This window comes from Panthera uncia, chromosome D4, assembly GCF_023721935.1.
Source record: "Panthera uncia isolate 11264 chromosome D4, Puncia_PCG_1.0, whole genome shotgun sequence".
NCBI lineage: Eukaryota > Metazoa > Chordata > Mammalia > Carnivora > Felidae > Panthera > Panthera uncia.
The window spans coordinates 11,988,820-12,014,476 of record NC_064807.1 but is presented as its reverse complement, the minus strand read 5'-3'; positions in this window follow the sequence as shown (position 1 = coordinate 12,014,476).

Here is a 25,657-nt window from a genome sequence, read left to right as displayed (position 1 = left end):
CCTCCCTGTGGTTCAGTAGATACCGTGTGAGCAAAGCAGACACAATCCCTGTCCTCATGGCATTGATAATCAAATAGAGGAGATAGATATTAAATAATCAGATAAATATCTGAATATAAGTAGAAACTCTGATAATAGAGATGTGCAAACATTCAGAGCATAATACAGAGAAATCTGATTCTGGCATGATTCTATGGAGGAAGGGGTAAGAAGACTCTAGGTGAGTATCTGGAGACAACTACTCAGTGCTTGATGTTAACTACTATAATGGCCAAGCCCTAGAAGTATACTCATCTCTCTTTTTAGTGGTTATGGTATGTGGATAGGGTGTTGAATGTTGGCCCCAATTGTTTGCCCCAGCAGAAATTCTATTAAGCAGCCACAGTGAGGGTTCAAGAACCCCATGGCAACAGAACAAAATTCATGAGCCAAACAATCAGCCATTGTGGTAGGGCTCCATCATGAAGTGACAAAACAGGCATATACATGGGTGGGCAATCCAGAAACAGGCCCAACTTGAAAATGCTGGGAAAAGTTGCCTGCAGGTAGCATGGCCAACTGCAGGGCTATATAGGACTATATGAGATGAGTGGGAGAAAGGCATGCAGTCCCCAATCCAAGGAGTATTGAAGTGCTCAGTAGGTGACCAGAATGAGCCTCAGTACAGAGATTAAACTGAGAATACTGTCACCAGAAGTGAGCCATTGGTTAGGAACCAAGTCTCATGAGTAGGGAGGAAGCCCACTTTTCCAAGCATTGAGTACAGGTCAGAAATAGTCCAGGGGATCTGGATACTGAGCCCTGAATGTCAGACCAGTGCTCCAGAAATCATATCATCAGCGGGTCAGAACTGAGTTATGGGGACCTGGCTGGGCTGAGCCTGCAGCAGGGGTCAGATGACATCACCAGGGCCTGTGGAAGTGGCATCAGCCTGGGAACCAAAGCCAAGGCTGGATCTGTCTTTGAAGTTCTCCTCTTCTCTACAGGGTGCTTCAGCCTAGGGCACGCCCCTGCCCTGGCAGGAATGGGGGAAGGGCAAACACCCCTTCCCTTGCTTCCCAGGCTCTTCTCTTCACCCCCTTTATTTTCATTCAGAGGATCCTCACAGAGGTTTACGGTCACGTAGCTGAGTTAGCTGACCTACCAGATGATTATGGTTCAGCAACTATTTTAGTCTTTATATCTTTCCCTTCTGCCTTTAGTATTTTAAGGAGCAGGTAATTTTGCAAATGCCAACTTACTGCTTAGACATGGTGTTATTACTATCTCACATGTTCTTATGTACTTATCTGTTTGCTGACACCATAAAAAAAAGTGCCCAAGGGCAGAGACTTTGTTTTCTCCACTACTGGATCCCCAGCGTTTAGATCAGTGTTAGTGACAGAGTAGATGCTCCACATGTTTGTTGAGTGAATAAATGTGAATAAATAAACAAGAGAACATTCCATTCTAATAGGCTGGGAAAGCTCAATTCTGTTTATAGACATGCTATACCCAAATAAGATAATCCACAGACTTTGACTAGATATCAAAAGATTCTTCTCAGGGGTACCTGGGTGGTGTAGTCTGTTGAACATCCAACTTGGGCTCAGGTCATGATCTTGCTGTTTGTGAGGTTGAGCCCCACATCGGGCTGTCTCCTGTCAGCACAGAACATGCTTCAGATCCCCTGTCTCCCTCTCTATCTGCCCCTCCCTGCCTCATATTGTCTCTCAAAAAATGAATAAACATTTAAAAAGAAAAAAAAAGATTCCTCTGGATATCATAGGCAAACAATGACTAATGTCTTGGACAATAAGTGACCATTCCTTTGTTTTCCTGGCTACTCCAAGAGTAATTCAACTTTTTATGTCAGTTGAAACTTTGATCCTTTGTTCTTGCTTTCCTACAAGAGACCAAAAAAAAATGAGCTTTGCTTGTTTGTATTTATAACCAACGAAATGGATTTTACTTCATAGAAAAGATATTATTTCCTCTTTAAAATGGACCTATGGTGGGGTGCCTGGGTGGCTCAGTTGGTTAAGTGGCCAACTCTTGGTTTCAGCTCAGGTCATCATCTCACGGTCGTGAGTTTGAGCCCCACGTCAGGCTCTGAGCTCACAGCACAGAGCCCACCCTGGACCCTCTGTCTCCCTCTCTCTGCCCACCCCAAAATAAATAAATGAAGGGCCCCATAGTTGCATGTGTTGTGATGGTCATGATCACGTTCATCATTATTCTACTCCCATCTTACATATGGAGAAGTTGGGGGTACAAAAGGTTAAGTAACTACCCTGAAATCACACTGCTGATCAGTAGAGGAGCTGGGAGCATTCTTAACCATGAGACTGTAGAGTCTGTCATGTACCTGAAGGGCAGGCACATTGGTAAATATCACTCAAGTCATTTATTAAGTGAATGGAGGGTAAATAAGACATGTTGACTGCCTCCTAGGCTTCTTGTGAGGATCACATGAGTTAATACATGTAAGGTACTTAAGACATAAAAGCAGGATCTGCCACATGGTAAGCACTCAACCAACGTGAGCCATTTTCATCCACCACCGCCCTCTAGGAGCTCACGATATTGTGGCAAGATGACAAGCATGGCTGTGTATGGTTCTCCACATCTACATTTTAATCTGGGGTTGGCCACTATTTTCTTTCACCGGAAGAAGTTGGGAGAGAAGGGCCGGTGACATCGAATGAAGTTTACTTAAATAGCAAATGTACGGGAAGGGAGTATGACTCAGTTCGGGAGAGAGTGCACATCTGTGCCATTCTTCCACTGGCCCAACAGAAAAGCATTCTACAAGTAGGAAGAAAATGGCCGACACTTACTCTGCACTCACCATGAGCTGGACACTGTGCTAAGCACCTTGTGTAGATTAGGTTCTTGAATCCTCGCCACATCCCTTCCAGTTATGTACTATTATCCACCTTTGGGAAATGAAGACACGGAAGCCTGGAGAGGCAAGTACTTGCCTCGGGTCCCCCAGCTGGCGCGTGCACTCTACAGAACCAGTGCTTTTAATGACTGTGCAGTATCACACATTGCAGCATTCCCTGGGTGAGAGGAGGGTATGCAGCCTTCGAAAGCTTTTTATGAAATGCAGGGCACAGTCGGGATGGAAACCCTGGTAATTTTTTTAAACTGTATAATTAGAAATCTCTTTTAAGATGATTTTTTTCTTTCAAATCTCATTCATTTGCTGGATAATTTTCTTGAGCTAACTCTAATAACACCATTTTAGTATAATTACTTGAGATACAGGAGCTTAAGATAGAATTCTTAAGAACAGTGTCTGATTGATGAAGGGTAATTTTTGTAGTGTGGTAATACATTTAAAATAAATCCCAGTTGTCAAAACCATTAACACTTAGGATTTCTGTGCAGCCCGGTTGTATGTGTCTTCATTTCATTTGCTTCATTCATTCCTTCATTCATTCGGCATGTATATATCATGAGTGTGCATAGGATCTGGTCTAAGTGAACATGACAGATTCCCGCTTGCATGGATCTCAACTCACCGCCATAGCTGGGGGGGACCAGGAGTGCAAACAAAAGCAGGAAATTTCGAGACTGGAATCTAAGTCCCCAGTTAGAACAAGAGGCTGCTGAAGTGAGACCCCAAATGAGAATGGCCTGAATAGGAAGAAAAAGCCACTATGGGAGAAAAGCAGAGGGTTCCAAAGGACAGAGGAGGGCACCTCAGTAGCATTTACCCATTTACCAGCCAGGAAACTGGTAGAGGAGCCTAGGGAGATGGGATGGGAAGTGAGATAAGCCAGAGGGGAGAGTAACAGGCAGCTTGCCGAAAATCTAGAGAAGGACCCACTTTACCATCCCTTTATCTCAGAGTCTGCAGTTCATTTCGATGGGCTGACACATCACTGTCCGAGTGCCTGATTATCAGGCATGGAGAGTAACGGGTCCCCACAGTGGGAGGGCTCTGTGAACGGCCTGGAAGCAGGTTGGAAAGTTCATGTTTTCACTTCTGTGTTGTGCCCTTAAACATTATTAAGAAGGTAAATGTCATGTTAAATGTTCTCACCACCACTAACAGCAGCAACAGCAACCATAAAAAGACATCACCTTTTTGTTTGGACCTCTGCAGTAGGTAAAGGGGCGGCTTGCTTATCTTCCTTTGTATCTGATCCTTTAAATCAGAAGACAAATTGTGCTCTCCTTCATCTGTTGGGTGCTATGTTAGATGCCCATGGGCACTTAGAAGGGGTGTGTCTGTGGCTAAAAATGTAGCTTCTCCTTCCTCTTGTGTAAATAACTTGAGCATCATGAAAGAGAGGGCCTCAGGCCTTTTCTAAGAGTCACCTAGAGTGACAGCACACTTTATCTGCTTGTGAAAAGCTGTTGTATTCCTGTGAAGACACTGAATGCACTGGCCCTCAAGCTGGGACCCCTGTTATCAGCCACCTAGTCCACACTGGGCTATGGTCCCCAGTTCACAGATCGCCTCCAACTTTACAACAAGGCCCTCATGACATTTCTGAGAGAGAAAGCCACTATGGGTGGCTTACCCTCAGATTACCCTCAAGGGAACTGGGGCTCGTGGGTGAGGCGACTGGACCTGCTCACACAGCTGGGAAGTAAGAAGTGGGAGGCAAACCCTAAGAGACTCTTAGGTACAGAGAACAAACTGAGGGCTGCTGGAGGGGAGGTGGATGGGGGCATGGCTAGATGGGGGATGGGCATTAAGGAGGGCATGTGTTCGGATGAATACTGGGTGTTGTATGTAAGTGACGAATCACTGGGTTCTACTCCTGAAACCAGTACTAGACTATATGTTAACTAACTTGAATTTAAATAAATTAATTTAAAAAATAAAAGAAGTCTTGGCGCTTCTGGGCGGCTCAGTCAGTTAAGCGTCCAACTTCAGCTCAAGTTATGATCTCGTAGTTCATGAGTTCGAGCCCCGCGTCGAGCTCTGTGCTGACAGCTCGGAGCCTGGAGACTGCTTCAGATTCTGTGTTGTCCCTCTCTCTCTGCCCACCCCCCCCCCACACACACACACTGCTCACGCTGTCTCTCCCAAAAATAAATAAACAAACATTTTTTAAAAAGTCTTCCTTCATTCATTAAATATTTATCAGGTGCCTGCTGGATGACAGGAACTGTTCTAGGCTACCCATGTCTCTACCTTCCTGTCCTGAAACCAGATTTCAAAAGGCAAAATACGAGAGTCCCTGAAGTGTGAGATTTCCATGAAGTCACGTCCCCCTCCCCCACCAACCCCTGAAGACAGTATATTTGTCTAACAAAATAATATGTCCCCTTGCATCATGTAACCTCTCTGAAGAAGTCAGGACTGTCCTTTTTTTTTCCCCCTTGCCCTGAGAGAAGTGTGGTGAGCTAAGCTTCTGGACGCACTAAGGTAAATGTCAGAGATGTTTTCTCAGTGAATCTTGCCGGCTGATTTTATTTTTACTTGCAACAGAAATAATAACTGTGGCCATGCTAACGTATAATCCTGAGGTGAGGAAATTGCAGGGCAGGGTGAGGGAGAAACGCATTTTGACACTTTTCCTTTGACTGATACCACTTCTGTGGCCTATTGTGAGCCTGAATTCGATTCAGGTCAGATGTACCAGGAAATTACGATGGCAAAAAAGGGTGCCTGGAAATGATGCCATTTGCAGGGCATGTCAGTGGCATCACTGATTGGGGCCGTCTTTGATCTCTGTCACCTGCTGCTCAGGAAATGAGTGACTATCAATTATATAAGCTATCAGAGGCTCTGAGAGGCGTGTCAAGGATGGGTCCAGGTCAGAATATCCATCAGGAATCTAGGAAAGCAATTCAGCTGTTCAATTTAGGGACAACTCTTCAGCTCCTAATGGGTCTTCATTTTATTTAACTGTTTGAGTACAAACCCGTAAGGCTGCCAAGGTGACACAGAGAAGGATCCGTGGAATCTATGTAGTGGGGAGCTGCAGGTACTTTGTATAGTCCACAGGACTGTGGTCTCCACCAGTATGGTCACGTAGAACAATGTTCGGTGTAGTGAAAAGCTTTTCACACTCTTGGTTTTTCAAAAGAGGCCTGTCAGCAAGTTTCCTAGGGCAAAAAATAACTGAGCCATAGTTAAACTTCACTAAGAGTCCTATCCCATTAGATAATGTCATCCCACTGTGAAGAGGAACCCAGGGCTTTGCTAGAATAATAGGATACTAATCACTACCCATAGGATTTGTTAACGCAGACCAGTAGGGTTGAGTTGGGTCTCCTTTACCCTTCGTGCAAAGTCTGTCTCCCTGTCTCAATATGTATTCTCTGTCCTGAGGTCAGGCTGGGTGAGGAAAAGTTTGTTCTCTGGTACTGTGATCAAGATGAAGGTTTCCAGGGCTTAAGTCAAAGCAAAGGAAGAAATATTTGTTGAGTATACACTCAGCACTAGGCATTGTGCTAGAAACTTCCCCAGTATATGCCCTTGGCAGACATCGCTGACAGCACCATTTACCCATTGGGCCTGGATTCAGGCTCAGAATCCTCAGTATAGGGTTTAGTCAATCGGTGGGGTTTGGACCACATGCATGTGCCATCCAGGTATTTAAAAATATTTCCTTAACGACAGAGACCCTGGCTTTCCATCTCCTCACTTGTGCTTAGCTGTGTTCACTGCCCGGTAAAGGTCCTTTGTTAAATTAGGGCTTGCGTTTTGAGAATGGCACCCACAGGCCAATGTGGTTTGGTTTTTTAAGGAAGTGGAGGAAAAGTCCATATGGGGTTGCAGGTAGTCACAGCTCTGGGTCAGAGGCTGGCTGATACAGTCGGGTATGCACCACTATAAGAACCGCTCTGCGGCTAATTGGCTTTTGAGAAATGGGATAGGACCAGCAAGAATCAAATTAGATCTACCTACCCAATTGGCTTTTCTCTGTTTCCTCTTCTTCCTCCTTCCCCATGCACTCATTTACCTCTCCCTTTCCATCTTACTGTGGTGATGATGTATTTATGGGAATCAGGTAACACGCATTAATCGAGATCCATAACTTTTCTGTGAGCACTGTGATAGGTTTGATGAGACACTTGAGAACGTTGGTTTAAAAGTCAGACTGCCTGCGTTGGCTCCTCACTGTCTTTCCTTGCTAGCTGCATAACCTTGGCCAAATTGACTTCTCAAAACCTTAAAACTGCAGCAGTCACAGAAAGCTAATCCCAGCATCACTTTATCGTGAGGATCAAAAGTGATTTTACGATTCGGTAGATGAATATAAAATATAGCTCCTGTTTATACTCTAATTGAGGAATCATAGTAGCAAAGTGGAAATGAAACAAAAATGCAGATATTCCCCTACAGTTAGAGTCACCATAAAGCAAACCGGATACATAAGGGTTCATAATCTGGGGCACACAGTGTCCATCCCGAGTCCTCTGTCAGTGACGATTGGACTTTCTTAGGAATTAGTACCATCCCTGGAAAAAATCCTGCTCCAAGTGCAGCCCAGTGGCACTCTTCGTGTGGCTTTTTTTGTATGTTAGCCCCACACTGTAGGTTATGTTCTGCTGACTCTGGTCCCTGTGTGATGGGTGGAAGGTGGAAGAAACCCTTAATATCAAGCTGCATGTTAACAAACACAGAAGTTTCTTAGCTTGTTTTTTTTTTTTTAGTTGTACCTTCTTATCTATAAAAATCTCATTGAAATTTCTGTAAGAAGTAGAACTCAGTTATTTCTGGAACTCTGTTCCCTAATCCTCTTTTGTCCATTGAAAGAATGGCTCTCTATAAAGCAGTTTTTGACAGCCCAAGTGTTCTCATCGATTCAGTGATGCATCAGTTCGTCCATCCCTCCTCTTTCCTTCCATCCATCCATCTATTCAACAAACATTTAGTGCCCGATGTGGTAACATGGTCCTAGATGCTGAGTGCACAAAGACAGAGTCTCTGTCCTCATGGAACAGTATAAATGTTGTGACGTTCTGATAAAATTGCACGTGTTCACACACAGCCTCTGATACTAGACAGACTGCATTGCTAAGCTGGACTCTGAACGCCTGGGCAGGGAAGGAACAGAGGAGGTTCCGGTCGTGGACGGGAGAGAGGTCTCCCTGCTTCCGTGAAATCCACCACATCTTCCTTGGCCTCCTGTCCACATAATAATATTGTCGGTTAGAGACACTTGATTTCTCAGTCTCTGTAAAGTGTGAATGACAAAAAATTATTTCATTTTTAGAAACTTCACAGTTTTTTCTGTTTATAGCATATAAACTAAGTAAAATCAATGTGCTTGTTCTCAAACCAGATCACCACCTCATGGCCCCTTCTATCCAGAAATTCTGGATGAAATTTAAAGAAAGGGAAAATCAATAAAAGTGATTAAGACTCAGAGAACTTCAGGCAGGGGATGCCTTGTGAACCAAGCTTCAAAAGATGATTAAAATCTTGACCCTTGATGCTTTGGGCTCCTGTACCTGATCAGCAAGCACACGCTCACAAAGAAAACCACCTGCGGCCACGTGCACTCAGGCTTGACGCTGTGGCTTCTGGGAGGACCTAGGAAAAGCTGTAGCGGTTGGATTCCGTGCTCCAGCGTGCAAGGCTAGCTTCTTGCTTCTCGTGCTGTGTTGGGCCTTGCCAGGGGCTCCCCTGACACTGCAGCTGGGATGCTCTAATTTTGCTTGGTTGATTTAATTTCTCACTCTAGAGGGAGAAAGTGCAATCAGTGTTTCCTAATGTGCCTCCAGACTCCTCTAACAGTTACCTTCAGCGAATCTGAGGCACTTTACTTTTCAGAGCAGCTAAGAGGTACAGAAGAGAGCGCTTGCAGAGTCACTTGAGACAAAAGGATTTCTCATGCTGGGCCAGTTCTTGGGGATCGCCTAGGTTGCTGCCATCTTGGGGGTGTCATGAAGGACTGGTCCAGAGATGTGGATTCCAGCTGTGTGACCTGGGGCAGGTCACTTAACCCCTCTGGACCTTACTTTTCTCATCTGAAATGGGAAGAGCTTAAATGAAAGTTTCCTCAGGTGTGGTTAGCCAGATAATTTTCAGTGGCTAAAGAATGAACATTCTTTATTTGCTAGTCATGTATTTTCATGGTCAGTTCCAATTATGTTGAGTGATACTAGGTTTTCATAATAAAAATTGTTTCTTGAATTTTGTTGAGCGACGTTTTCCTCATGTGGTTTCTTCCCTCACAAGCCGAGCATGACTCCTTAGTCGCCTTGTTCCCCTGGTCCTGAATTGTAAACCCCACAATCTCCTTTCCAAAGCCTGTTCTCTTGGTCTTTCGTTCGGTGCTGGTCTTGAGGGAAAATCCTCACGTTGGGTGTGGGGTGTGCTACCCTCACTGGAAAACCGTTGGGTGTTTTAATTTGGAGTTGGTCCAGCCCAGGGCTTCCCAGCCATGCTACCTCCATAGCTGTTGTCTTGTCCATGTGCCACAACCTGCTGATAATGGTTTGACTGGGTTTATTTTCCACTCAAAATTATTTGTGAAGCTCTTACAAATACTTTTCACCTTTACCTAAAACAGGAGTAAAATGAGCACATCAAATAGAATTATCATGACCCTTTTTATACCGTTTAAACTAGTTCCCTGGAACATCATAGGATCTTTTACCAGACTTTCAGTAAGACATCAGTAGATTCATTTGCTTTGCGGCAGGTTGTCTATGGACCTAGAGGCTTTAAAAGTTTCTGTTTCTTAATCTGGGTCTATTCTCTTGACCAAAATTGAAAGAAAGGAAAAATTTTAGGTTGGAAAGGCAATCACTATATTGCAGGTTTGTAATGGTTTATAAACATTAGCAATCTTGGAACTTTTCTACAACTCAGTAGCAGAAAACAAACAATACAATTAAAAAATGGGCCAAGGCCTTAAATAGACATTTTTCAAAGAAGACATACAGATTGGCCAACAGGTACATGAAAAGGTGCTCAACACCATTGGTCATCAGGGAAATGCAAATCCAAATCCCAATGAGATTTCACCCACACTTGTTAGAATGGCAAGAGAAAGAAGAGACAAGTGTTGGCAAGGATGTGGATAAAAAGGCGCCTTTGTGCACTCTTGGTGGGAATGTAAATTGGTAAAGCCACTATGGAAAATAATATGGATGTTCCTCAAAAAATTAAAAGTAGGACTACTGTATTATCCAGCAGTGTCACTTCTGGTATATATCTGAAGGAAATGACATCACTATCTTGAAGAGATAACTGCATCCCCATGTTCATTCCAGAATTATTCACAATAAGCAAGATATGGAAACAACCTAAGTGTTCATTGATGGATGAATGGATCAAAAAACTATATATATATGATGTATATATGTATAATTTACACACACACACACACACACACACACACACACACACACACAGAGGAGTATTATTCAGCAATAAAACAAAAGGAAATCCTACCATATGTGACAACATGGATGGACCTTGAAGACATTATGCTAAGGTGAAGTAAGTCAGACAAAGAAAGACAAATACTGTATAATATCACTTCTTTGTGAGATCATAAAAAAAGCTGAACTGATATAAACAGAGAGTAGAATGGTGGTTGCCAGGGGCTGAGGAGTGGGGCAAATGGGGAGATACTGATCAAAGGGTACAAACTTCAGTTATGAGTAAGTTCCAGGGATCCAATGTATAGCATGGGGACTGGAGTTAACAATGCTGTGTTGTATACTTGAAAGTTCCTATGAGAGTAAAGTTCTGATGTTCTTCCCATAGTAACAACAAAAAACTATAACTATATGAGGTGATGGATGTGCTAACTAACCTTAGAGTGGTAAACATTTCCCAATATGGTCATGTATCAATTCATCCCATTGTACACCTTAATCTTAAAGTTCTATGTCAATTATATCTCAGTAAAGCTGGCTGGAGGGAATTTTTCTGGGAGCTTTTAAAATACAGATCTCTGTGCCCATTCAATAAGTAGCTATGGCCCCAGATGACCATTAACCAGGTCCAGAGAATGACCCACATTTTGAAGTTCTCTACCTGCATGTAAAAGTACTATTTTTAAGATATTTGTGGGGCGCCTGGGTGGCTCAGTCGGTTCAGTGTCTGACTTTTGGTTTCAGCTCAGATCATGATCTCATGGTTCGCAGTTTCCAGTCCTGCGTCTGGCTCCTGAGAGTGCAAAGCCTGCTTGAGATTCTCTCTCTCTCTCCCCGTCTCTCTCTTCCCCTCCCCCATTCACAAGCATGTGCTCTCTCTCTCAAAATAAATAAACTTAAAAAAAAGATATTTGGTGGGGGAAGATTTTTGTTTCATCAATAATACATTCATGTGGAGATCCATAAATATGTATCTATGTGTATACACATATACAAAAATTGCTATTTTTTTGTAGGAAAAAAGTTTGAATGTCACCAACTTCACAATACCTAATAAAGTTCGAAAGAAAGCATCCTAACTGGGATCAGGGGAGAGGAAATCTCACTGAACACGAACGCAATGCAGCGTTGTTTCCGAGTTGTTGCGCTGAGTTGCAGGGACTCCAGATTCATAGTCAGCTGACTGGTGTCTATGGGCCAAACGCTAAAGAACACCTAGGATTTCTTCCCTTTCCACCGACCTCATGGCCAAGGTGGCCGCTCCAGGTGTAATGTGTGTGTCATCAGAGCCCCAGCTCAGCATCGTGGGAATCATCAGGAATGCTGAGGTTCTTCAGCAAGGACGCATTTTACAGGGCAAAAGTTAATCTGAGCAATTGAATTGATGCTCATAGACAGCAGCCATCAGCATGTAGGACCGAGCATGGGCTGTAAAGATGTGAAGGCCTCCACTTTGACAAAGTCTTCAGATGTTCCAAGTCAACAATTCTACACCTTAAACTTTATTCTTTTCTTAAAAATAAGATTGATTTACTAGGATGTTCCCTGTTAATTATTTATAACACCTCCCCCACTCCCCAACCAAAAGGGGACTGCAATAGAGAATACATAGATTATAGAGCGTATAACACAATAAGATACTACATAACCGCTAACATCACATTTCTGAAGACAAATGACATGGCAAAAAAAACATTCAGGCAGCCCCTACCTTGAGTGTTTACTGTGTGTCAAACCCTGCACTGAATGCTTAGGACGGAAATAACAGCTCTGACCCGGCGGGCCTTTCAGAAAGAAATAAACCGGCAAATATAATGTGGCGAATGCTCAGAATGAGGTACTTACTAGGGGCTCTGGGCCTCCTTCCCAAAAGAGGGGCAACTAACCCAAACAAGGGGTCCCAGAGGGATCCCAGGAGCATAGACACTTGACCCGGGTGGGCAGAAGTTGGCCCCAGTGAAGACGCAGTGAAGGGGCTTTCTAGAATGAGCAATACACAGAAAGGCAGTGGATCCCGGGGCGGGGGCGGGGGAGGTGGGGGTGGTATTCAGGCAACTTGGAAGGATTCATTCTAGCTGGAGCTACAGGTGGCTGGAGAAGGGGTGGGGGTCAGGGAGAAATAATAACAGCAGCACCCTTCTCCTGTGTCCAATGTGCCAGGAGTTCTGTACCCATTATCCCATCTTGTGTCATTCCTTGACCATCAGGCAGCAGCAGGACAGGTTTCCTACTGGAAACGGCCAGTGGCAACACCTGTGCTCTGAGTTCTGTCCTGAGGCTGGGCCAGTGGGCAGAGGTCCGGTCATCAAGACCTCGTTTTCCACATTAAGCAGTTCGGATGTGGAGGCAGGCAGAAGTTTAGAGCATGAGTTATGAGAGCCAAAAGTGAGTGAGAAAAGGCCTCCATTTCCTCACAAAAGAGAATTAAGTAAAAAAAGTTAGGTCCATTCGGTGGCATATTGTGCAAGTATTAAAATGATAGTTATTGAGAGGCCCCTGAGTGACTCAGTTGGGTAAACGTCTGACTTCAGCTCAGGTCATGGTTTCACAGTCTGTGGGTTCGAGCCCCTCGAAAGGCTATGTGCTCAGAGCCTGGAGCCTGCTTCAGATTCTGTATGTCTCTCTCTCTCTCCAGCCCTCACCCGCTCATGTTCTGTCTCTGTCTCTCAAAATAAATAAATGGTTTTTTTTTAAAAATGATAGTTGTTGACACTAGAAGCATAGGAAATTTTCATTCATTCATTCATTCATTCATTCATTTTAGAGATGGTGGGAGCAGAGGGAGAGGTAGAGAGAAGAGAATCTTTTCTTTTTTTAATATTTATTTGAGAGAGAGAGAGAGAGCATGAGCAGGGGAGGGGCAGAGAGAGAGGGAGAGACAGAATCCCAAGCAGGCTCTGCACAGATGATGTGGGGCTCTGCCCGATGCAGGGCTCGACCCTAGGAACTGTGAGATCATGACCTGAGCTGAAATGAACACCAGTTTGACGCTCAACCGACTGAGCCACCCAGGCACCCCATGTGGGAAATTCTTAAAGTAATATTTAGAATTTTTTCTAATGTAAAATGATAAATGTTCATTGTAGAAACTTTGAAAAATTCATAAAAATGATTTTAAAAGGTAATTCTACCATCCGAAATAACCACCATTAATATTTTGGTATACTCCTTTCTGTGTGTGTGTGTGTGTGTGTGTGTGTATACAAACAAAAACTAGGGTTGTGTATTATATAGTTTTGTATCTTGTATTTATTAATTAACATTATACTAAAAGCATTTTCTGTTTCATGCCATTAAGTATTCTCAGAAAATATACACTTTAATGCCAGTATAATCCATCTTATAGACAAATAATTATTTAAATGAATAAAAGATAAGAATACAAAATTGTATGGACTTTGTGATTCCCGCTCTGTAAAACTGACATAAGAAACAGACCAGTAAATGCTAGGGTTATGGGCAAGTCTTCTCTTAGCGTGGTTACTCTCCTGACTTAGTTTTTTTTTTTTTTTTTAATTTCAACCCTTGGCATTAGTTCTTTCAACAATGAAAATATTTTAATCATTTTACAACTGACAAAATTACCAGCCTATAATAACATAGTGCTCTGTGTGACATCCAGTGCTGGGTTTGGGTTTGGAGAAAATGCACAGGGACCAAGAGGGAGGGAAATCCAACAATCTGTGAAGCCTCCAGATAGCCTCATAGCACCTACCATCACACTCCCACCCAAGAGCTGGAGAATTGCTTTGTCATTGTGAAAAGTAATGAAAACCAGGAGGGACTTGTTTTATTAGGCTCATATTGTTTCATGTTGATTTATTAAGTCTAATGTTTTTTTCTTTAGAACATAGTCACAAACAAGCCAAGAGGGAAAATTGAGATTCTAATCAGAGGCTTTGATGATTCATGGCTCTGAGAGTGGGATGTCATTTAATTTATAGTCTGCTCATGTCTGTACGTAGCACCTCCAACATGATGTAGGGAGAGAAACACAGACGCTAGCCTGTGCCAGTGAGGATGTAATTTGTTAGTTGGGTGAGAGGTGATGGAGAAAGGTGAGGGGGACTGTTCTATCAAAGCCGATCCAAAAATTCCTTGAAAGAGCTACAAAACTGGTTGGAAAGTAGTTTTTTTTTCCTACTACAAAAGAATTTACTTGGCCCCCTTTGAGAGAACCATTCTGTTATATATCTGTTTGTAAAGCTCTAGAGGTCAAACAGAGATGCTTAAAAGAAACTGAAATATCTTTGGGAAGTCACTTTGAATCTAAGATAAAGGAGAGATTATAATATGATACACTGTCTTAAAAGTAATCCTATGTGGGGGAGCCTGGGTCGCTCAGTCAGTTAAGCCTCTGACTCCTGATTTCAGCTCAGACCATGATCTGGAGGTTCGTGAGTTCAAGCCCTGAGTCAGGCGCTGGGCTGACAGCACAGAGCCTGCTTGGGATTCTCTCTCTCCTCTCTGGCCCTCCCCAGCCCGTGCATGCATGTGTGCACTCTAAATAAATACATAAATACATAAACACTTTTAAAAGATCCTATATGACAGTGAGGAAACTTAACTTTATACCATCAAAACCGTATTCATAAGCTGGGCCCCAACTCATATTCCCAGCAGCATCCCCCCAGCCTGTCTTATCCCCTCACAGCTGTGCTCTCAGCTGCAGAAACCCAGTGTGTTGAGCCCCCTGAACATGCAGTGACATTGGATACCTCGGTGTCTTTTTTTTTTTTAATTTTTTAATGTTTATGTATTTTTGAGAGGGGAGGAGCACAGGGAGGGGCAGAGAGAGAGGGAGACACAGAATCAGAAGCAGGCTCCAGGCTCTGAGCTGTCAGCATAAAGGGGGGCTCAAACTCACCAACTGAGATCATGACCTGAGCCGAAGTCGGACTCACCGAACTGGGCCACCCAGGCTCCCTGATACCTGCATGGCCACACCATTCCTTCCACCCCACCAAATACATCTGGAAAACATTCTTCCTCCTTCAAAACCCAAGAGCAGATCCCCTTTCCCAGGACACCTTCCTTTAACCACCCTAGAGAATGATGCTTCTTCTGTTTCTCTCGGATTCTTGTTTGAACATTGAACAGTTGCCCTTGTGGCATGACCCTGTCATTCATTTGCTGTGCATCTCTCCCTCACGAACCCCCGACGTTTGAGAGCTGGGTCTCCCTGTTTCCCTACCGCCTGGCACATAGTAGGCACTCAATACATTTCTGTTAAAGTAAGTGTTTCCATTTCATAACACAAGGAGCTCCTATTAAAGTGTTCTGAGGAGCCTTAGGTCCTAAAACTTGGGCAGGATCCCACTGCTCTGAATGACACCTGCACCACCCCCTTCTTGCTAGAAGGAGAGGCAATGATGAGGTAAGGGCCTTCCCAGGCCTCTCAGAAATGCTGATTAATATTCTCCATCTTAGAATGCTTTGAAACCTCTCCCTCAGTTCTGACCTCCCCAGCAAGGAAGGGAACAGGACTTTGCAATGTTCCTCACCCACAAGAAGATTGCGTGCCTTGCAATTTGATTTAATTATTTCGGGAGCTTGATTCAGGCTGTTCTTATCTGCCTAGGAAGGGAGAAAAGGCTTTAGTAGGGTTCTTGGCCACTTTTGAAACAGTGTTATCCCAGAAGAAAACAGAATAATTGTCGTTTACTGCCACCTGAATCCTGGCATCCACCTCTATGGCAGAGTTTTACTGCACAAGAAGAATGTGAAGTCTTACTGAGAAAGCTTTCTGTTTCTTCATCTTAGTAGAAATTTATAATCATGTGTTTGTCACCCTCTATAGTAGTAGAAATATATACAAATATATATGTTTTTTCCAAGGCTTCTCAGCCTCATCACTATTGGCATTTGGGGCCGGATAAGTCTTTGTGGGGAAGCTGTCCTGTGCATTGTGGGATATTTAGTAACATCCCCGAACTCTATCCACCAGATGCCAGAAACACCCCAACACACACACATGTGATCATCTAAAGTGTCTCCAGTTAGGGCATCTGGGTGGCTCAGTCAGTCAAGCATCTGACTTCCATTCCTGATCCCATGGTTTGTGGGTTTGAGTCCTCCATTGGGTGAGCATGAACCCCATTCAGGTGAGCCCTGCTTCTCTCTCTCTCTCTCTCTCTCTCTCTCTCTCTCTCTCTCTCTCTCTGTCCTTCATGGGGTTCTCTCTCTGCCCTTGCTCACTTGCACCATGTCTCTCAAAAAAAAAAATGGCGTGTATAATGGGGAGGGGAGCAAGACAAAATCATTCCCAGTTGAGAGCCACAGATATACGTGCGTGTGTGTGTGCACGCACACACACACACACACAATGATGTATAGAAATACATATAACACTTTCTTATACTCTCTCTCATATGGCCTTGACACTTGCCATATTCTGCTTGGCTTTTATTTCTTATATGAAAATCACTTCTTTTAGAGATACTTCTCCAGTTTAGGGGTGTGGTGTGGTGTGGTGGTGTTGGTAGTGGTGTATGTGGGTGTTAAGCCACATCTGAATGACAAACCTAGGCTGCAAGGAAAGGTGACCAAGTTAACTCCCCTTTTCTGGGGGAGATACCACAGGAAGTGAAACAGAAACACTACAGGAGGTTCCATAGCTAAGTGCTACTTATAGTAAATATACTAACATAGTAAATATAATACATAATATAGTAAATATTTGCCCTTTTCTGTTTCTGCTCTTTTGGGCTTTCAGCATCCTTTTCCATAGCTAGATTTTGGAGACCTGTCAGGTTGGAGATAGAACCTTCCTGGAAAGTCAGGTTCTTAGGCACATACACTTCTAACTTGCTTAGCTAGAAGTAACAGAGGTAGTGCTGTTTTTGCATCACTGACTGGATGCCAGACTCTATCCTGAACCTGTACCACGTTATTTCTAATGTAGGATCACATTTTTTATATGATCTCCTCCACTGTGGCTTGAAAATGAGGGGGGCTGGAGGAAAGGAGAATTTACTTAAAATTCTAGTAGAGGTGATCAGAAACATGGCTGGGGAAGACTGCTCCTTTCTCTGGTGGCTACATGCAATATAACGCATGCATTCTGGCCATGTTTGTATATTAAGTGGAAGATGTAATTGGTTTATTTCTATTTCAAATAACACATTGAAGCTCTAAAATGAAGACTGGCTGGATTATTTTTCTCCCCAAATGTACATTTTCAAATGAGAGAGCTAATCCACCTGAATCCTAGCACCTTCCATGAGTTTTTCCCCACTTCGTTGAAGTGTTATCACAGGTTGACTCTGCTTAGGAGCTTTGAGAAATGAGAACTTCCACTGAGGGCACGTGAGACATTCTTGGGGAATCCCAGTGACCCCCGCCCCCAGCTCTTCTGTAAGTAGAAAACATTTCCCCTTCATCTCCCACCTGGACAGCTTGATCACCTCCTCCCTCCCCGGGGGGTGTGTAGAGTGGCCCTAGAATGTGTCATCCTCTTAGTGTGGTGGGTAAGCCATTTTGGCAAAAGGTATAAATCTTTCTGGGGGAGGGTGATGGGTTTCTCACAAAGAGGGAGTCTGGAAAGGAGAGGGAGGCACAGCCAGGACAGGCCAGCTCTTCCCAGGATCCTCTGCACAAGTCCAAGGGTCTCCATTAATTCTCCTGCCTCCTTCCTGCTGAGGGAGGCAGCACTTCCTCCAGGGCACAGGCTCATGGGACAGAGAAGTTGAAGGTGGAAGGTCAGCGGTGGGGGAGTCCCCCCCCCCCGCCACAGGATGCCCGGGACCCTGGTGTCATTTGAAGAAGCCCCACAGCTCATTCTGATAGGCCCACCTATCAGGAATCTCGGCATCAGTCAACTGACGCAAGAGGACGCAAACCCAAGGTCCAAAGTTCATGAGGAATGTGGAAAACCCAAAGGTTAACAGTTTGAATCATGTGAATGACTATGTGTTGGGTGTCCACGGGGCTGGTGGGAATTTCCTTAGTGTTGGAAGAAGCTTTCACATCCCTGGCCTTCTGCTTTGCAGGTGCAGTTTTTCCCTGTGGGGAACACCCTCCTGTATCTGGCAGATGTCTGCTCATCTTCCAAGAGCCCACTGCAGTATAGTTTCTTCCATGTGGAATGGTTGACACCCCACTGGGCTCCCCTGCCGTATGCAGGATCCAGTAAATACTTGTGGCATGAATGGATAACTCCACACTAGCGTCTATGCTTTTCTTTATTATTATAAATAATCGCAGTAAAACAATTGAGACAGTACTGAAGTGCATAAGCCATTTAGTTTTGAGCATTTATTCATTCATCATTCATTCAGCAAATATTCCTACTGAGTGCCAGGCATTGATCCTACAGCTGGGAATACAGGTCAGATAACACGGACAAAGTTGCAGCCTTCTCAAACCTGGCACTCACACAGGGCAAGGCAGACAGTAAACAAACAGCAAATACCTAACATCAGAGGATAATGCACTGCGAAGAAATATAAAGCAGGGCAGGAGGGCTGCAAGCCAATGGTTGAGGTGAGCCTGCCGCTATTTGAGCAGACATCTGAGCCGGGGGACAGCTAAGCAGAGGCCTGAAAGGAGCTGGGGAGGCAGGGACAGGGATGTTGGGGAAGATGGCTCCAGGTGAGGGAACAACAGGTGCAAAGGCCCTGATGTGAGAATGAGCAAGGGCCAGTTGAGAACATGAGGTCAGATAGGTTAGGCAGGGGCAAAATCATGCAAAACTTGATTGGCGGTAAAAAGGACTTTGAATCTTATTCTGAGTGAGAGGGAAAGCCATAGAGCAGGAAAGTGACAGGATCAGACTTCTGTATGGAAGAGTCACTTTCAGAGCATTTTTCTCACCCTTCATTCAACAAGCATTAATCACCACTGGGTGCTAGGCACTTCCCGGATCTTGAGCAGTGGCAGATAAGAGACAGTGTACATGCCTTAAAGAAGCATGCAGTGTGGTAGGGAAACCACTCTGCCCTTGGACAATGACAGCACCGTGGGTTAACGTCATGGTCGGCAGGGTAGAGGGCTGCGGAACTCGGGACCAGGGCAGAGGAGGAGATTTTTCCAGATGAAGACATTGTTAATGAGCCTCCTCATCTGCGCTGTGACAGCAGGACTTTATGTTGCTATGGGGACAGGTACCAGGAAGACAGACCCCAGTCTGGGAGAGGTAAGGGAAGAACCTTTGCAGAAAGGATTATTAGACTGCGTTCCAGTCTGGTCATAACCCAGAGTGGAAAAATGAAAGCATTTTGAAGAAAGGACATGATTAGAGTTGCATTTTAGGAAAGTCTGACCGCGTGGTGGAGAATGTTCTGGAAGGAAGCAAGGTCAGCAAGGAGCTAAGCTGTCACCTAGATGAGAATGGATGTTGTGTGAACAAGGGATCCATCCTTGGGAGAGTCAGGGTGCGGACAATGAAGGTCACGAGATTGGATGCGTTGCTCGGGGACAGGGTGCAGAGAGAGGTAACTGAGAAGCACCCACATTTAAGACCGCATGAAGACTCTCGTCAGATGTGTATTTAAACCTCAGACCCTTCGCCCTCTTACAGCGGCATCGGCTATGGGCACCGGGGACGCGGTGTGTCAGTGTGCGTTCTGAGGCACCCCTGTTAACGGGGGATCCTTGTAATGGGGCCCCTGGATGATAAGTGAGCATGGGTCTCTACCTGACAAGGACTTCAGTCACCTTCACATTTCAGTTGTTGGGAGGCTTTTGTGGGTGAATAATCAGTCTTGTTTTCTGTTTCTTCCTTCAGGATTAGAAGGAGTATTTTAGAATGTTTTCTTCTCTTGGCTTTATGCCCATACTGTATGAGGTGCAACAAAGGAAGATGTGCCTTTTTTTTTTTTTTCCTTACAGACTTGAGCTGCAGCCTTTCCATTAAATCCTACTAGCAGTATTTCAGCGGGGAGGGGCCATGAGAGGAATCCCCAGGGTTGCAGGGAGGGGAGGTGGTCAAAGGGTACAAACTTCTAGTTACAAGATGAATAAGTTCTGGAGATGTAATGTATAGCATGGTGATGATAGCTATCAATATTGTATATTTGAAAGTTTCTAAGACAGTAGATCTTAAAGGTTCTCACACATACCCCCCCACACACATATATACAGACATTATAACTTGCTAAGGTGATGGATGTGTTAACTAACCTTACGGTGGTAATCGTTTCACAAAAAATACATATATTAAATCACCTTAAACTTATACAATATTTTATGTCAGTTATAGCTCAGTAAAGCTGGGGGGGGAAGGAAAATATCTCATACAGCTTCAAAATGGTTGCTAGATGTTATAGAGAGTTCAGATTTCCTTGAACCAGAGGCGTGGCCATGAAAGAACAAACATCTGGTGAATCATACTTGGCAAAGGCAGAATCCATCATTTTTGGTAACACCTGATTATAGTAATATCATTTATTCAGATTGCTCAGAATGAGAATTGACATCAGTGGTCCTTTCTAGCCCCGCTGAAGCCTGTATGGACTTACATGATAGCCCATGCAACACCAGATACCCTACCGTATAGTAAGTCTTCATGGAATCTTACTCACCATTATTGTTGTTGTTGTTTTGTTACTATTACTTGACTGTTCTTACATGCTTGTGCATTGCCCCCACACAGGGGTAAGGCAAGGATCTTGATCTTTTCATATCCTTGGGACTAGCAGAGGGGTGCCTTGGGTGGCTCAGTCGGTTAAGCATCTGATTTCAGCTCAGGTCGTGATCTCACAGTCCATGAATTGGAGCTCTACATCAGGCTCTGTGCTGACAGTTTAGAACCTGGAGCCTGCTTCAGATTCTTTGTCTCCCTCTCTCTCTGCCCTTTCCGTGCTCATGCCCTGTCTCTCTCTCACAAATAAAATAAAATAAAAACATAAAAAAAATTTTTATATCCTCAGGACTAGTAGAGTCCTTGACACGGGGTAGAAATAAAGTCTTTTATATTGATTTCTAATTGGTTGATTATGGTAGTCATCTTTTCCCAGTTGGAATGTTAGCTCCTTAAAGACAAGAATGATGTCTTCTACTTCTTTACTTCTAAGAATTCTAGCCCTGTGCTGAGCACATGGTCGTTACCTACTTGTATTTCTTTAAACACTGACAGTTTTAAATCACGAGTTTCATTTTTGTCAGCTGAAGAAGAGCATGAAAATTATAAAAACATTTTGTGGCCTCCTCCCCCAGCAGCAGAAGCAATGTCAAGCTTACCTTATTGATATGCACATCCAGACCCTGTAAAAATGATGGGCCTTTTAGAACTCAGAGATGTTGCGGTCGAAAGTGAAGACATACTCTTTGTTTTTAAATATTGCTCTTTGATCAAGGTATTAATATTCATAAAGCTCTTGAAAGGAGATTGTCATTAGGTATTAAAGCCATTATGGTTGTCACTGGGCTTCGAAGTGTTGCCACGGAGATGAAATTGCCGGAGTGTTTCCACCGCTTTTCATATAAACTGTATTCGGGTGTGAGTTCTACCGTTCGTTTGCAGACCTATGTTTCGAAACCAAGAGGTGGTGATTAGAAGTACAGAGGTCGAGGGGCACCTGGGTGGCTCATTCATGTAAGCGTTTGACTCATGATTTCAGCTCGCGTCATGATCTCACAGCTTGTGAGTTCGAGCCCCATGTCGGGCTTTGTGCTGACAGTTCAGAGCCTGCTTGGGATTCATTCTCTCTCTCTCTCTCTCTCTCTCTCTCTCTCTCTCTCTCTCTCAAAAATAAATTTTAAAAAAAAAGAGGTACAGAAGTCGAGAGAGAATGCTTGAAAAGAGCGTCTGGAATTCGGAGTTTGGGAAATTGCATTGTATGTGCACTTTATGATGGTATTGTCACTGGGAATAGAACACCACCACCAGAAAACAGCCTCTTGCTGTCAAATGAATGCTACCCTACATACTTTACTGAGAATCGGCACTGAGGAGAGGCTATGCTGTTTGCTTTCTAACTGAGTACTTTGTATTTCTTGACATTTTATCCCAGTGACTTTTACATTAATAAAAGTCAGGGGATCCTATGGAAAGGATCAGTCTTTGGCAAAGCTCAGGACTTCGTGTTCTCTTAGACATCTGGGAGAAAGCTGTCCATATGAGTGTCAGGAACCACGGGAGCCCAAGCGGTTCATCTAGAAGGATGTTTTCTTAGACGACTAGGAGAAAGCTGTCCATAGGAGTGTCAGGAACCACAGGAGCCCAAGCGGTTCATCTAGGATGTTCTCTTAGACACCTGGGAGAAAGCTATTCATATGAATGTCAGGAACCACAGGATCCCGAGCAGTTCATCTAGAAGGATTTGGGTTCCTCACAGTGATCTCCATCTTGATGGATGGATAGACAGATGAGTCTAATGATTTTTTTTTTAATCAAAACCAAGTAATCAGTAAACTTGGAATGATAAGAGCTAATATGTTCTCTATTTATATGAGTTGATAAAATGGGCTGTTTGAGTCATTTGGTAGCTACACAATTCCTATAACTCACGTAACCTTTTCTAATTTTGATTTTAAGAATGTTTTTTATTTCAGAAAATAGAGTGTAGACCTTAAATTGGATCTTAATGAAAATCCTGTTAATGCTGCAACAGCTTTTCACTTGTAATCACTTTAGAAGATGTGTTTTGATGGTATCTCCTTTGCTGGTGATAGCAGAGGAGAAATTTAATAATAAAATCATTTTAATTTCAAAGTCCATTTTGAGTGGATGGGGAAAACAAGTCATTTAAAAAAATTGTTTTTAATCTTTACTTATTTTTGAGAGAGAAACAGCATGTGAGCAGGGGAAGAGCAAAGACAGAGGGAGATACAGAATCCAAAGCAGGCTCCAGGCTGTGAGCTGTCAGCACAGAGCCTGACGTGGGGCTTGAACTCACGAACTATGAGATCATGGCCTGAGCCGAAGTTGGATGCCTGACTGAACCACCCAGGTGCCCCGAAAACAAGTCATTTTTAACTGAAAAATGACAAGTTGGATGAATTTATTAAGAATCCTGTGTAACCACAAATGGTTATATAATTCTTTGCCGAAGTCAGGTGACTATATATGTAGAATAAGACAGACTTGAGACTTGTGTATAGAAAGTGTTGTTTACAAATGGACTGGCCCAGACTTTGGGGTCCTGCTGACACCCAGAGCAAAGATACACCAGAGGCTTTTAAGGATAGTGAGGTGACTTTATAGTGTGTGAAAGATTTAGAAAACTGTCATTTCCCAAATAACCATGTAAGTTTTGTAAACCACACATTTTGGAGTTGACATCAATAGTGAATTTTACAGTAATTGTTTTGTGTGGTGCTCACATCTACCAGTACTATTTTATCAGTTTGTTTTTAACTTCACTATTTTTAATTCAGTGTTTTAAAAAAGATCATCATATTTTTAAGCCCAGAATTAAAATGTTCTGTTTAGGCAGGTCTGGTACATTCTCTTTGCAAGAGACCAAGCACACTCAATGTTTCCTTTGGGTTTTCTGTTTTGTTTTCTTTTGGTTTGTTTTTTGTAGTCCTTAACTCAATCTTTAAAAGTTTTGGCTAACTTTTAGTTGGCAAAAATTCAGAAGAGAATCAACAAAATCTGGGATATTTTGAGAGTGTCAGTAATATTTACACTATAAGGTTTAATTTTCTTGCTGTCCCACTACAAGGCTTTAAAATTGCTTCTGAGTTGAATTTAATGTTTGATTTGACCTTACAGTGGCAATCTGATTCCTTCTGAATGTACATGGAAAATATTATTAGATCTACTTTGGAAGCACAAACCAGTCCAGCTGCGCTTTTTTTTTTCCTTTTAGAAAATAATGAAAACACTAATTGAGGAAAATTATCCCCTCCTACCAAAGGAAAAAAAAAACACCTGTTAGAAGGGAAATTAATAGAAATGAATTTTGTACTAAGCATAATCACTTTACAAGATCCCCTGGACCCACAAATGGTAAGTCATAGGACTGGCAGATCCAACTGGATCCCCAAACCAGCTTTAGTCAAGACCCCAGTGGACCTCTGGACTGTGTAACAGACACTGATTCATTCATTATAAACTGGTAATGACCTTTCCTTGACTACGTAGCAGAATTAGTTCTCTACCTGAGCTTATTGCTTACTCAAGCCCTGAGCATCCTTTTCTGAGGAAAAAGCACTCTCCTTCCTGTATAACAGTAACATCACTTCTACAATTGTGTCAAGATATCCCCAGAGCCACACTGTTCAAAGTGTGATCCTCAGACCCAGTCAATGAACTCTTTATTACTGGTCTGCAGCGAGTTGAGGGAGTTGGCACCACCGTATAAACCAACTACATCGCTAAGCACATTGTTCAGTTCATCCGTTGATCACGACACCTTCCTCAATGAAGAAGGCAAGTGCATTGATTTACATTCTAAGGGAAGCAAAGTGCCAGTGTTCTCTCTCTTAATGTTCTCTTTCTGACTACGAAGGATTTTCTCTACACTTTGGAAAGTTCAGCTCAGAATGTATAAAATATGAGAACATAGGATTTTTGTAGGGCACAATTTATAAAGAGCAACATGATGTATCCTACATATACAGAGCTTATAGTATCATAGTTATTCAGTTTACTTCTTTTTCATGAAAGATACTTTTCTGTTTCTACATTGCATAAACTTGTACGTGACCTTGATTCGTAGGTAGGCAAATTAATTAACAATATCATTATGCAGTATTTCATGATATGAATAGTTACTGATGAGTGCTCACTAAGGTACTGTGCCAAGTGCTTTATCTATATTAGCATATTTTATCCTCCCTACAACCCTTTGTGGTCAGAATTTTTATCATCTTCTTTTTGGGTTGAGGAAACTGAGGCTTAGAGAGGTTAATAATCTACCTAATACCAAACAGCTCATCAGTGGTGATTGAAAATCAGATTGGCTTTCCTAACCTCAGCAATCAGACAACACAAGGAAATTAAAGGCATCCAAATCAGCAAGGAGGAAGTCAAACTTTCACTCTTTACAGACATCATGATACTCTGTGTGAAAAATCCAAAAGACTCCACCAAAAAAACTGCTAGAACTGATACATGAATCTAGGAAAGTCGAAGGATATAAAATCAATGTATGGAATCAGTTGCATTTTTATACACCAATAATGAAGCAGCAGAAAGAGAAATCAAGGAATCGAACACATTTATAGTTGTACCCAAAACCATAAAATATGTAGAAATAAACCTAACCAAAGAGGTGAAATATCTATACACTGAAAACTATAGAAAGCTTATGAAAAAAAATGAGGAAGACACAAAGAATTTGAAAAACATTCCCTTTTTTTATTTTATTTTTTATTTTTTAAAATTTACATCCAAATTAGTTAGCATATAGTGAAACAATGATTTCAGGAGTGGATTCCTTAATGCCCCTTACCCACTTAGCCCATCCCCCCTCCC